General features: G+C 35.5%; 1 long non-coding RNA gene across 1 annotated transcript in view; it reads left to right on the top strand.

Annotated features, from left to right (window-relative positions):
• The window catches only part of LOC135319815 (uncharacterized), a 64,644-nt gene extending 56,206 nt beyond the window's left edge, over window positions 1-8,438 (top strand). Inside the window, exon 3 of the long non-coding RNA XR_010378726.1 lies at window positions 7,621-8,438. This is a non-coding gene — a long non-coding RNA (uncharacterized LOC135319815). The remainder of the gene's footprint in view (window positions 1-7,620) is intronic.
• Window positions 8,439-12,248: the final 3,810 nt, after the last annotated feature.

Genomic DNA, 12,248 nt, shown 5'->3' with positions numbered 1-12,248 from the left:
CATATCTATGCACATTTTGTACATGTATGTGATACTTTACATTGCAGTGAAGATATATTAGTGTGTATATATATATGCACACATTTGTACATATGTACTTGTACATCCATATTTTGTTGATGCTTAACTAATAAAACAGTTTAAATTAATGGTCTACAACATATAATCTATATGTGAATATCCTTCAACTTCATGGGAAACTACAGAAGTTAGAATTTGCTAGGAGGGCTAAAAAAAGGCAAATGGGAATTGATACATGTGGACTTGGTCAATGTAAATTCTGCAGGGTGTACGTAAATTTTGTTGACCTAATGATTTTTGAAAACTGTTTCCAAGGCTGTTTGTGTCTCTTGTGGAAATCTAAATGGGATCTTACAGGAACTGGATTAAAAAATTTAGCTTTTGTCGAATATTGCTGGTCTCTGCTTTTTAATTTTTCTTCTCCCCTTGCCTTTAATACATAGTTAGCCTTCGTAGGCCAAAAGTAGAACTCTCTAGCTAATATTTCTTTCTTCCTATTGTGCAAAGGAATTCGTCTTTAATGCTTACATGGTTATTTGAGTTTTGCTGTAGAGTGCTGTGCACTGCAGTTTTGCTTTGAAATGAATGATCTTTTCTTTGTTTCAAGGTAAACAATTTTCTGCAGTGTTTTTGCTGCACATTGTTAGAAGTCATCCTATTGCTTAGATGTAGAAGGGTTTTTTTGAATCACTGCTGTGAACAACTGGCTGTTTGATCAGCAATGCTTCCTCTTTTTTTTTTTTTTCCTTCCTCCTTTTGTATTGGACTTAGTCCCTGTCTGTCCTCTGTTACACATCAGGATGTGACTAGCTGGTACCACTCAGAGTGGAAGCAGTTTAATCTTTGTTACAAAAGGACCCTGTTTCTCAGAAGTCGCATAAACACCTTAGGAAGAATGGTTGATTAAACTGTTTCCACCAGCAGTTCTACGTACCTGACCACATGCTTTCTTGGTGCAGGCTTTGAATTTTCTTCCCTTTCACTTTGGAGGGTATAATCGGGTTCAGTTTCTTCCTGGATGTGCGCGCTTTGTTCTTGGAGCGTTTTTTATAGAAAGGGTGGATTTCAGTCGTTCTGGACTTTTCTTTCAGTAGGAAAACCTAGTTATTGTTCAGCATTTTAAGGAGCAGAGATGATAACTTAGCTTTAAAGTTCCAGTTGGAGCTTTGTCTTCTGGCCACTGAAGGAAATGATTGTATTTCAAACATAGCACTTCACCTCCTTGTGGACAGTGGTTCCATCAAGAGTCGGTATCCAGACCAAAGCTGGGGGAAGGATTTGGTAAGAGGTTGGTACTACCAGCTGAAAAATGCCGTACTCCCCTGCTGAGAGCCTATGCTAATTCACTGTACTTCTCCTGTAACTTGAGAGATAACTGACAACTGATGTTCTTTAGGACGAGGTTTAAAGACGATGAAGGGGATTGCAGTGACAACGAGTGTTCTACGAATACAAGGCACCGGTAGAACAAGAGGCGTGCAAAATATTTCATTTGTTGGGACAAAGGTTAAGGTAGGGAGAAAATAAAATAACTTCATTATTGTGAAAATTTGTGAAAATAGGTGTATTTTAGTCAATTTATGTGCATGGATAACTTGGAAAAAATTATACTCCTCTGATTAAGGATCAAATCTTTATGTGTATTTCTAGCTATTTTGAGTACAATTTCATAGAACTCATAAATGAGATTTATATACTTGTGTTTAGAGATCGCTCAGCAAAATATAATGGTGTCTTAAATATATTTTTGCAAACACGTAAACACTGAAGGTCAGATGCTTCCTTATTTAAAAACCAGAGCTAAAAAAATCTGAGAAAGAGAGTATTTGAAAATGGAGAACATTTCAAATAGTTTGTACAATATTTGAATTACTCTGACTAATGAAGGAAATAAAGCTTTGTATAAAAATAAGAAAATAACGCATCATTATGAAGAATTCCTGTGTTTTCTTATTGGTTGTTTCCCACAAGAAAGATTTTTTTTTGAAAACATCATGATAAAATTTTGGAGTAGAGATCATGAAAAGAGGACGTTGACGGAAACATATCTGATTTGTAATTGAGATGCTGAACATTTGAAAGGATTTAAATATTTATAATGACAACCTTTGTTACAAGTGTGTGTGAAGATATTACTCTATTCTCTATACTTAATGTTCAATATGCTTAATGTACTCTGTTCAGCATCCTTTACCAGAAAATGACTCAGCATGTTCACATATAAAACATCTGTCTTTAAATACACATTTGATTCAATGGTACCATGAGACTGTTTTCGCCAAAGACATTTCTTTTATTGATGACAAAAAAACAAATTCTAGTTATAGGCAAAACATTTTCTTTTTCTTTGCCTCATGCAGATGTTTATAATATTCCTTTAGATAACTGCTTTCTGTCAAATTGGCAGTTTTATGTGAAAGCTGCTTTGAAACAAAAATTAATTTGGATTTTGCACTCTCTTACTTGGTATTCCCCACTAGTCCATTTTGATGTCTTACCTATGTTTTTGCACAATTTCTTTTTTTAGACATAATTCTTTGCCATGCCTCTCCATCACTGGGTTACTATTTGTTTCAGTATCTACATTCATGGAGTACCAGCCATTTTTAGTAAATAAGTAGTAGGTAATGTGCTTCTACAAACTAAAGAATGCTATAGGTTTTTATTAGCTGTAGCTAAAAATTAGCTATAATTTATTAATTTTATTAGCTATAGCTCATGTATCTAATTTATAAGTCCCATAGGACAGCAATACTACTTTTTCATTTGTAATACTCTTAGGCAAAATCATGTTTTCTGTAATATTAGTAGATGAAATAGAGCTGATAGCTAGCTTGCTATAGTAAACTAGGAAATTAGAAATTTTGAATCCGACAGGAGAAAAGAGAAGAAATACACTCACACTTGGTACCTTACCCTTTTTCTCTACCAATTTGTCTACTTGTTGTTTTGGGTTCTGTCACTTTATTTTTGGTAACTACTGAAAGTCCAGACACAAAGCTAGGAGAGAGATTAAAAATTACTGGGGCAATGATTCTCTTTGATTAAGTATAGTGTATTATTAGTTATACATTTACATGGGTGGGGTCACTGAAGGAATGGGTAGTAAAGAATTTCTCATTGTAACCAAATTAGCAAAGTCAATTACTAGGAGCTATTACTTAAATTTAGCTTATTATAGAGTAAACTACTTCTAATAACACTCATTAGATGCAGAATTTTTAGACAGTATATGAAATTGTGTTTTCACTAACCTGACTTGAATGATAAATACTTTTTATCTAACATCAAGTCTCTGTCTAAGGGAAATTATCATTTTAATTATCACTTGTAATTCAGATTCTTTGAAGGCCATCCCTTTTCGTTAATTAAACTTTTTATTCTGAGGTAACTGCAGATTCACATCCAACTGTGTGAAATAAGGCAGATTTCATGTGTCCTTTACCGAGTTACCTCCACTGGTAATATCTTGCGAAACTTCAGTACAGCATCACGACATTGATGCAGGAAAGCTGCACAACACTGCCATCAATGCAACGCTCCTTCTTGTTGCCCTTTTACACCCCCAGCCGCCCCTAGCCTTAAGCACTGGCAATCACTAACCTGTTCTCCATCTCTGTGAATGTGTAATTTCCAAAATGTTAAATGGAATCCTACAGTGTGAGAGATTTGGGGGATGGCTTTTTTCACTCAGCATAGTTTGTTGCAGATTTATCCAGGTTGTTGCATTAACATAAGTTTTCATTTTTCTGGGATAAATGCCCAGCACTGTAATTGCTGGCGCATACGAGAGTTGCATGCTTAATTGTTAAGCAGCCGCCAGACTATTTTTCACAGTGGCTGTACCATTTTGCATCACCGCCAATAATGGATGAGTGATACGCTTTCTCTGCATTCTCACCAGTGTTTGGTGTTACCCCTGTTGTTTACCTGAACCATTCTGATAGGTGTGTAGTCATGTCTCACTGAGGTTTTAATTTGAATTTCTCTAATGGCCCATGATGTTAAACATCCTTTCATGTGCTGTATATCCTCTTCAGTGAAATGCCTCTTCATGTCTTTTGTCCTTTATCTAACTGGATTTTTTTTTTTTTAATGTTGAGTTTTGAGAGCTCTTTATATATGCTGGATACAAGTCCTGTGTTGAATGTGTGACTTGCAGATATTTTCTCCCACTCTGTAGCTTGTCTTTTCATCTTCTTTACATGGTCTTTTGTGGAACAAAAGATTTTAGTTTTGATGAAGTCCCATTTATCTTTTTTTTTTTTTAATGGATCATATTTTGGTGTCAAGTTTGAGAATTCTTTGCCTCACACTAGATATCATTGATTTTCCCTTATATTCTAAGAATTTTGTAGCCTTATGAGTTACCTCTTGAGTTAACTTTTGTATGAGGTGAAGGTTTATTTTTTTGTCTTTAGTTTTGTTTTCACTTAAGGAAGTTCAATGTCTCAATATCATTTTTTGAAAAGTCTACTCTTTCTCTATAGAATGGGTTTTGCACTTTTGTTAAAAATAAATTGGGCACATTTCTGTGTCTTAAATCTGAGTTGTCTTTTCTGTTCCATTGATCTGCGCTTACCCCTCACCAGTACCACACAGTTTTAAATCCTGTAGTTACATAATAAGTTTTGAAATTAGGTAGCTTCCTCCCTGTATTATTCTTTTTCAAAATTATTTAAGCTATCTTGGTTCATTTGTTTTTCCACACACATTTTAGAATAATCTTGTCTATATCTACAAAAAATATTGCTTAGATTTTGATAGAAGTTTTGTGAAAATGTTTACCCATTTATGGAGAACTGGCATCTTTACTGTGTTAGTTTCCAGTCCTTAAAAACACAGTGTCTCTCTCCATTTATTTACTTAATCTTTAATTTATTTCATCAATATCTTATGGTTTTTAGCATACAAATTTTGTATGTGTTTTGTTAGATCTCCATTTGTTTCTCTCTTTTTTTAGAAGTTATAAATGGCATCACATTTTACTTTGGTGCCATGTTTATTACTAGCATATGCAGGACATAATTGATTTATATGTTGATCTTGTATCCTGTAACATTGCTGAACACAGTTATTAATTCTAGGATTTCTTTTTCCCTTAGGTTTCTTAGAAATTCCTACGTAGACAATCATGTCATATGAAATTATTTACTTTTCTTGCCTCTGCAAAACCTTCCATTACTATATTGAATGAGATGAATGCGAGTAGACATCCTTGCAGTATTCCTGTTCTTGGAGGAAAAGCATTCAGTCTTTTTTCTTCAAATATTTTGTAGTCTTCTCCATCGAAACCATCTGGGCTTTTGGTTGTTTCTTTTTTCTGGAGCTTTTAATTGATGAATTCAATTTCCTTGATAGTTCAATTCAAAAAACATCTATTTCATATTGGGTGGGTTTTGATGGTTTGTGCTTTAAAGGAATTGATCAGTCTTGTCTAAGTTCTCCAAAATATGTGTGTAGAGTTGCTCGGAGTATCGCCTCATTTCCTTTTTGATGTCTGTGAGGCTACAGTGATATGCTCTTGTTTCCTGATATTACTAATTGTTTGATACCTTCCTTTCAGGTCTCTATGGTTCTTGGTGTGACAAATGATTTTCTATAAAAACTTGAAATTTGGTTTTATGTAATATATAATAATATATAATTAGACTCTTGATTTATTTAAAACTTTATTTTATTTAGCTTGCTCTTACTTTTTCTTGCCGAGGAAGGCTGGAAGACTATCTCACAGCAGCATTATGAGGTAGCTTTTATTCTCACTTTACAGGTAAGAAAAATGAGGCATAGAGAAAGTAAATTAACTTTCCAAGGTCATACAATCGGTAAGTGGTACATAAACTGTAGAGAAGTTTTCTTTTTCTCCTATAAACAAGATCAGAGTCCACCAGGATGCTGACTCTTGTTAATGCAAAAATATGTTTTATCGGAAAGATGGTCTTAATCACAGAAATCAGGACTCAAGAGGAGGCAGAAGAACTCATCAGAACACAAGGGACTTGGCTCGCTTGGGAAAGTCTTCAGATGCCCCTTATTTTGCCCCCATGAGTCTTCACTCAAGAAGTCTGTCTGGGAGGGTAGATGGGTCTAGCTTGGCTCATGTGCCTATTCCTGGGCTGGTGGTTGGGATGGGGAGATAGGGTAGAAGTCTGTCAATTAAAAACCTCACTGTAAATACCCAGAGTTGGAGGAGCAGAGTTCCATAAGGGAAAGCTTCAGGGACACGTACATTTTCTATACATTTGAGACTGCTCTCTTGGGAGGAAGGCCGCAAGAATCAGGCAACAGCGGGCCGTGTAAATTCACTACCACTGTAACGACGGGATTGATTTCCTGCTGAACGTGGGCACCGTATCTGCTTTGGAGATTACTTGAACGCACTTGGAAGAATCTTCTGTTAGTAACTTTCCACCTAGGATACATTTTAAGTGGCTTTTACTCTTTCTGTCTTGAATCAAATCAAAGAGGTGGCTCTGAACAGAAGTATACTCCAGAGAGTTTGAAGGATCCAAATATTGCTTTTCACTCAGTCAGACATGGGACTTTTGAATGGACACACCTTCTAGTAACCTCAGTCAGTGCACAGAAGTTTAAAAATCATGAAAAGAACTGAATGCTTAATTCAATTATTGTGAGATTGGTGTCATCTGTTTTAATAATGTTGGCATGCCTTTTATTTGAATGACTTTGTTATTTATAGTGCCTTAAGAAAGACCTTGAATTTCAAGATTAGCTTCTGAAAGAAGTGTTTTGTATAAACAAGGATTTCTCAACCTTGGCACTATTGATATTTTGAAATTAGTAATTCTTTGCTCGGTGTACAGAGTTTGTCCTGTATACCAGAATCCCTGGCCTCTCCTCATTAAATGCTGTAGTTAAGCCCCCAGCTTATTTTCATAGTGCGTATTTTCAGTGGTGTTGCAGATTTTTAGGTTTTGCTCTAAACCTTTTAACCACAAATAACTTTTCGGCAGTTTATGCCCTGCTTATTCTAGTTTTCACCTGTTCTAATGGTTATGGGAGCATATTGTCATTCATTTTTAAAATGTGACCACAAGTGTACTACCATGCAATTACACCTACAGTAGGAGTCAGGGAATCAGAGTTCTAGTTCTGATTCTCAAAGCAAGTTATTGTAGAAGTATAGGAAATCCCTATGGGCCTAAAGTTTTTTATTTGAACAAATGAAGGTATTGAGCCACTTTATTGATAAAATTATCCCATGTCTCTGAAGGTTTAATTTAATTTTAATTATAAACTGTCCACAGTAACTTAGATTATAGGTGGAAAGGCATATTGAGAAAATAAGTTCAAATATGACATTTTTAGTATATTGTTGGTTATAGGGTATGGAATGAATTTATATATAAAAATATGAAAGCGAAATCAAAGGCCAAATTAAAATTTAAATTTAAAAATCAAATTAAAGAATTAATAGAGATCTAAATATTTAAGAGAACAGTTTCAGAGAAAGCTTTAGTTTCTAAAACGAATTTAACTCTGAGGAAATTTAACATAGAGAAAAACGGTAGTATTTCTAAATAAAAATCTGTGGGTTTTTCCTTCTTTTTTCTTGTCCTTCTGCTGACCGTGTTGAAGGTTACCTGAGCCGCAAGCTCTGGAAAGCTATGATGGTTAAGAAGCTCTTGTAATTGAAGATCCTGCTTTCTGTGTTACGGGAAAGAGCTTCTGTCAAAGAGCCACCCTTCCGCACAGGAGCTGAAGGCGACCTGCTGTCCCGCACTTCCTTGTGACTCGCGACTCCTGTCCGATTCCCAGAGGGCTCCCCTGCTGACTTGTAACAAGGCAAACAGATCTCTCCCCTTTTTGCTGACAAAGCCAGACACAGACCCTCGTGCTTCCCGTTCCATGTCTCATGAATGGTTAGCTGAGATCAGAAGTGTTTGTCCCTTTTGAAACTAGCTTGGAGCTGGGATAAACATTTCCATTTTAGCTAACTGACTGAGATTTCCCTGGTTGCGTGACAATCACACCTGCAAATCACCCCACTTGGAACTTGTCCACTGTCCTTGTAAAAGTCTAAGGCAGAACTGCATCGCTCAGACACTGATGTTTGGATCTCCCTGTTGCAATAGACCGAATAAAATCAGCCTCCTTACTTGTTTGGTTTTTATCTTTGACCCTGCCTTCCTTTCTCTTTCCTTTCCTCCCTCTGCTTCTCTTTTTCCTTTCTCTTTACTTTATACTAGATCCACAGGATTTTTCCGATTTTATCAAGGTGAGGCTTGAAACCCTGAGATGACACTTCCCTTGCCCTGCTAAGTAGTAAGAATGATGAGGAGCAGATGGGCATGTGTCTACCAAGATGAGAAAAGAAAAGATTAATTGCATACTGAAAAGATAATGCTACTGAGCTGAACAGCATTTTAAGGACCACGTAGCACTCAGTTACGATAGAGGAGTTTAGTTTGGATCCATTATTAGGAAAGCTTGGATTTGAGATTCCTGATTATACATCCCTCAGAATAGTTGAAGTTCAAAGTTGTCAACTTAAATAAAAATATATATGTGATTGTGTGTGGCTGTGTGTCTCTGTGTGTTTGATATATATCTGTTTCTGACTATAAGGCCCCTCAGATAAATGGGGCAACTTAAAAGCTGTGTGTGGCTGTCTGTCTGTGTGAATTTTAATTTGTTTCCACTGAATTTGAAATAACATAATCCTCCATATATGTGCGTGTGTAGAATGCACACAATCATACATAAAGTATATTACTCCTTTATCAGATTGAGGGGCAAATCAATATATTAAAATTTTAAAGATGGTTTCCGTTTTCAAGCAGTTTCTCTACAATTATTCATTTCTATTCCTTTAATCTATGTAGGTAATCCACTGCAAAAGAAATGCTGATTCAAATAGTTGCTAGAATTCTTGTTTTTTTTTTTTTTTCCCTAAATTTTACTATCCACGTGCTACAGTTCTACAAGTACTTTTACCTCTAAAAGGTGTACAGATAGGCAGATCTCAAAAGCTGTCATTTGGACTGGCAGCAGAAAGACAGAAATATTTCTATACTTCTCATATTATAAAGGAACCCCGCTCCTTCTGGTGCAGGGTCATTACTCTAAGTGATGATGTTCAAGGCTCTACACAGCATGCTTTCTTGGATCAACACCAGAGCTTCAATTCCAGCACATCTTAGACTGTATTTTTGATGAATAAATTACCAAACTAATGAGACACACTAAGAGGTTAAGGATTGATCAAGTACTTAATCTTTTTAATGAAGGACACAGCATGAGACACATTCTTCCAAATAGATACGATAAACAATCTTCTAAAGCCTAATTAGAATAAAAATACAAAGAAAGGTGCAAAGTCTTAGAATTTGTTTACCGGATAATAACTTAGCATCTTCTGCAACAGTGGGAAAGCTTTAAGTTATCAAACCACCTTATTTATATTTGAATCAGGTGAGTCCCAGAGGTTCACCAAGATAAAACAATGGTATTACAATATAGAATTTTAATATGTCTTGATGTCTTCTGGGTCCATGAAGATTGTTTCAGAATACGGTTTTGGATTTTTTTTTTTTTTTTTCTGTAGAACTTGCTGGACCTTGAGAAGATTCAGCAAATATCTGGGAAATCTTATAAGAACACACTTACTGTGTGTATTTGTGAGGCATTTGTGGCCTGGATTTAACCTTTTGGGTGTCAATTTTTCTTTGATGTAATTTAGGATTTAATCAAGTTTTTGATTTCTAATTTATTTTAGTCTGGATGTGAAAAATAGCTAGTATACTTTTAGTGGGAGATTTAGTGAAAACTGCCAGTAACAAATCAAATTGTGTTTCATGACAAATTGTTATTTTAAAAAAATAACAAGGGATCACGTGATCCATCGATCCAAGCAACCCATCTGGATTTTAAAAATACGGCAAAAAGAGGTGCCACTTAGGAGGACGGAATCTAAATAAGAGCCTAACATTTGAGTGCGTGATGCACATGCTACATACTGCTTCTCTTCTCAAGTGGTTGAAGTATAAACGATTAATTATTATTCATCATTATTACTGATTGATTATAGCATAACACTGTTATACAGTATGCACTGGAGTAATACACCCTTTCATTCTCTAAATCTCACACCATCTGCTTGAGTTGAATATTTAGTGTATTGCTAACTGCAGCTACTCCAGATATCACCACGGTACTTAACAAGCCACCATTGTGCGATTCCGTTTCCCTTCCACAGACTCTGAAATCTGTTGTAAATCTTTCTAACGAAGGGCTGTGTCCTGATTGTGACGTCAGTAAGCAAGGTTTTACTCCTTACTGATAAAGAACAGGCGAGCTATACCATCCTGAAGGTAACGAAAACAGGGAAATTAAACTCAATTGGACATATCCAAAGTTGTACTAATCTCGAACACAAATTTTAAATGGGCTTCTTTATAAAAAATCGTATCTCTATCCAGTAAGACTTAAATCACTGATTAACATGGAATCTCAATGGGGTGATTCCAGGGAAAAAAGGACAATTTCCAAAAGAGATAATGGCAGTGTGTCCTTGCTTAGACATCTGTCCTACCTGGAGGTCATCAGGTGCTTAGAAAGCACTGAATCTCCTCTTAGGAGAAAGATGAATCTCTTTAATACAGTTAAAACCATAATTCATATTTCTGATTGTCTTGGAACAACCGATATTTTTGCCCCGTAGACAAGTATTTGATTCTCATATAAACTAATTTGTTTCCAAGGAGAATAATTCATACTCTGGGACACCAAATCAGCTTTAGGGAATCACTTTTTTTGTTTATGACTCTGTGTTTCAGAAGAGTTTTGTTATAACTATGAATCAGTTTATTTCCTTAGAATTCTAGAATTCCAGCAATTACTTTTAGAATAAATTTGTTTTCAAACTGTGTTTCACAAAGTGCTAGTGATTCAGCGAAGACCATGAGGGGCTGCCTAAGACGGCTGGACCAACAGCCCTCCTGCCCCAGTCCACACTGGGCTGCCAAGGCAGACTCTATTTAAACATAAAAAAAGAGAGAAAAAAAACAAAACCAGAATCCAAAATCTTCAAAGTCCCTGAGTTAGAACAGCAAACAGAGGAAAAGTCATGCTATAACATACATTCCTTTTAGTATCTCAAGTCATTTCTCTTTGGAAACATATGAATTTATTGGACAAGTTGTTAGGAAACCCAGGTGAAACATCTCATTTTGTATTTATCCAATGTGTGAACTTTCAGGTTTAAGGCTTCACATCTGTGGAAAAAAAGGATGGACCAGCCAAATCCCCTCTAGCTTTGAAATAAAAATTTTTAATAAAATTAACTCTGATACAAACAAGCTGCATTTGTTCTTTGAGGGTTATATTTGAGCTCAATTTTCCTATACTATTAATAAATAATTACCTCACATGACACTTACTGTTAGTCAACGTGAGAACAAATGTCTGTGTGCAACTTATTTGGATATTTATAAATACCCTCATGTTTGTTTCCAGTGAACAGTAATTGCATATTTGTGACCCAAGAGATTTTCAGGCCCAGGGAACTATTGGTGGCATCTTAAGCAATTAGCTTTTGTAGAAACCTGAAAGAATTCAGAGAATTCATAAACCTTTTGAAGGTGCCCAATTATCTCTCCCATATTACTCTACAATTAAAAAATAAATTTGGTTCTTTATAATTTACAGTTTGTTATTTACCAAATTTAGAGTAGTCTCTGAAAAAGTTCATTGCACACATTTTATGGAAATATGAAGTATGATTTCTTTCCTCAAAATATATGACTCTTCATCTTTATTGCTTTGTGGATTATTATGAGTACAAAACTTAGCAACTTTTATTTCCTATTTTGCCTTTTAGGACTGTAGGTAGTAAAACTTGGTCCTACATATGCTAAATTATTAAAATGAGAAATTTCATGTGATTTCCTTTTAAAGAACTGCAGTGTTAATTTAGCAAAAAATTTTGGAAACATTTGGTTTTTGCTTTTTTCTCTTTCCTTCTCCTGAAAATAGCACACATCATAAGTACACAGTTCTGTGAATCTTCACAAAGTGAATGCACCCCTATGACCATATCAGAAAATAGAATATTACCAGGACCCTAGAAAGCCCTGTCAGGGTCCCTCCCAGTCACTGCCCCTCTCCAAGGGTGATCTCCACCATGACATCTAATATCAGAAGAGCCAGCCTGATTTTAGACTTTATAGAAACAGAATTATAGAGCATGCCCCCTGTCTGGCTTC

This window comes from Camelus dromedarius, chromosome 32 (assembly GCF_036321535.1).
Source record: "Camelus dromedarius isolate mCamDro1 chromosome 32, mCamDro1.pat, whole genome shotgun sequence".
Lineage (NCBI taxonomy): Eukaryota > Metazoa > Chordata > Mammalia > Artiodactyla > Camelidae > Camelus > Camelus dromedarius.
The sequence above is the reverse complement of the archived record's forward strand: the minus strand, read 5'-3'. Positions and strand labels throughout refer to the sequence as shown.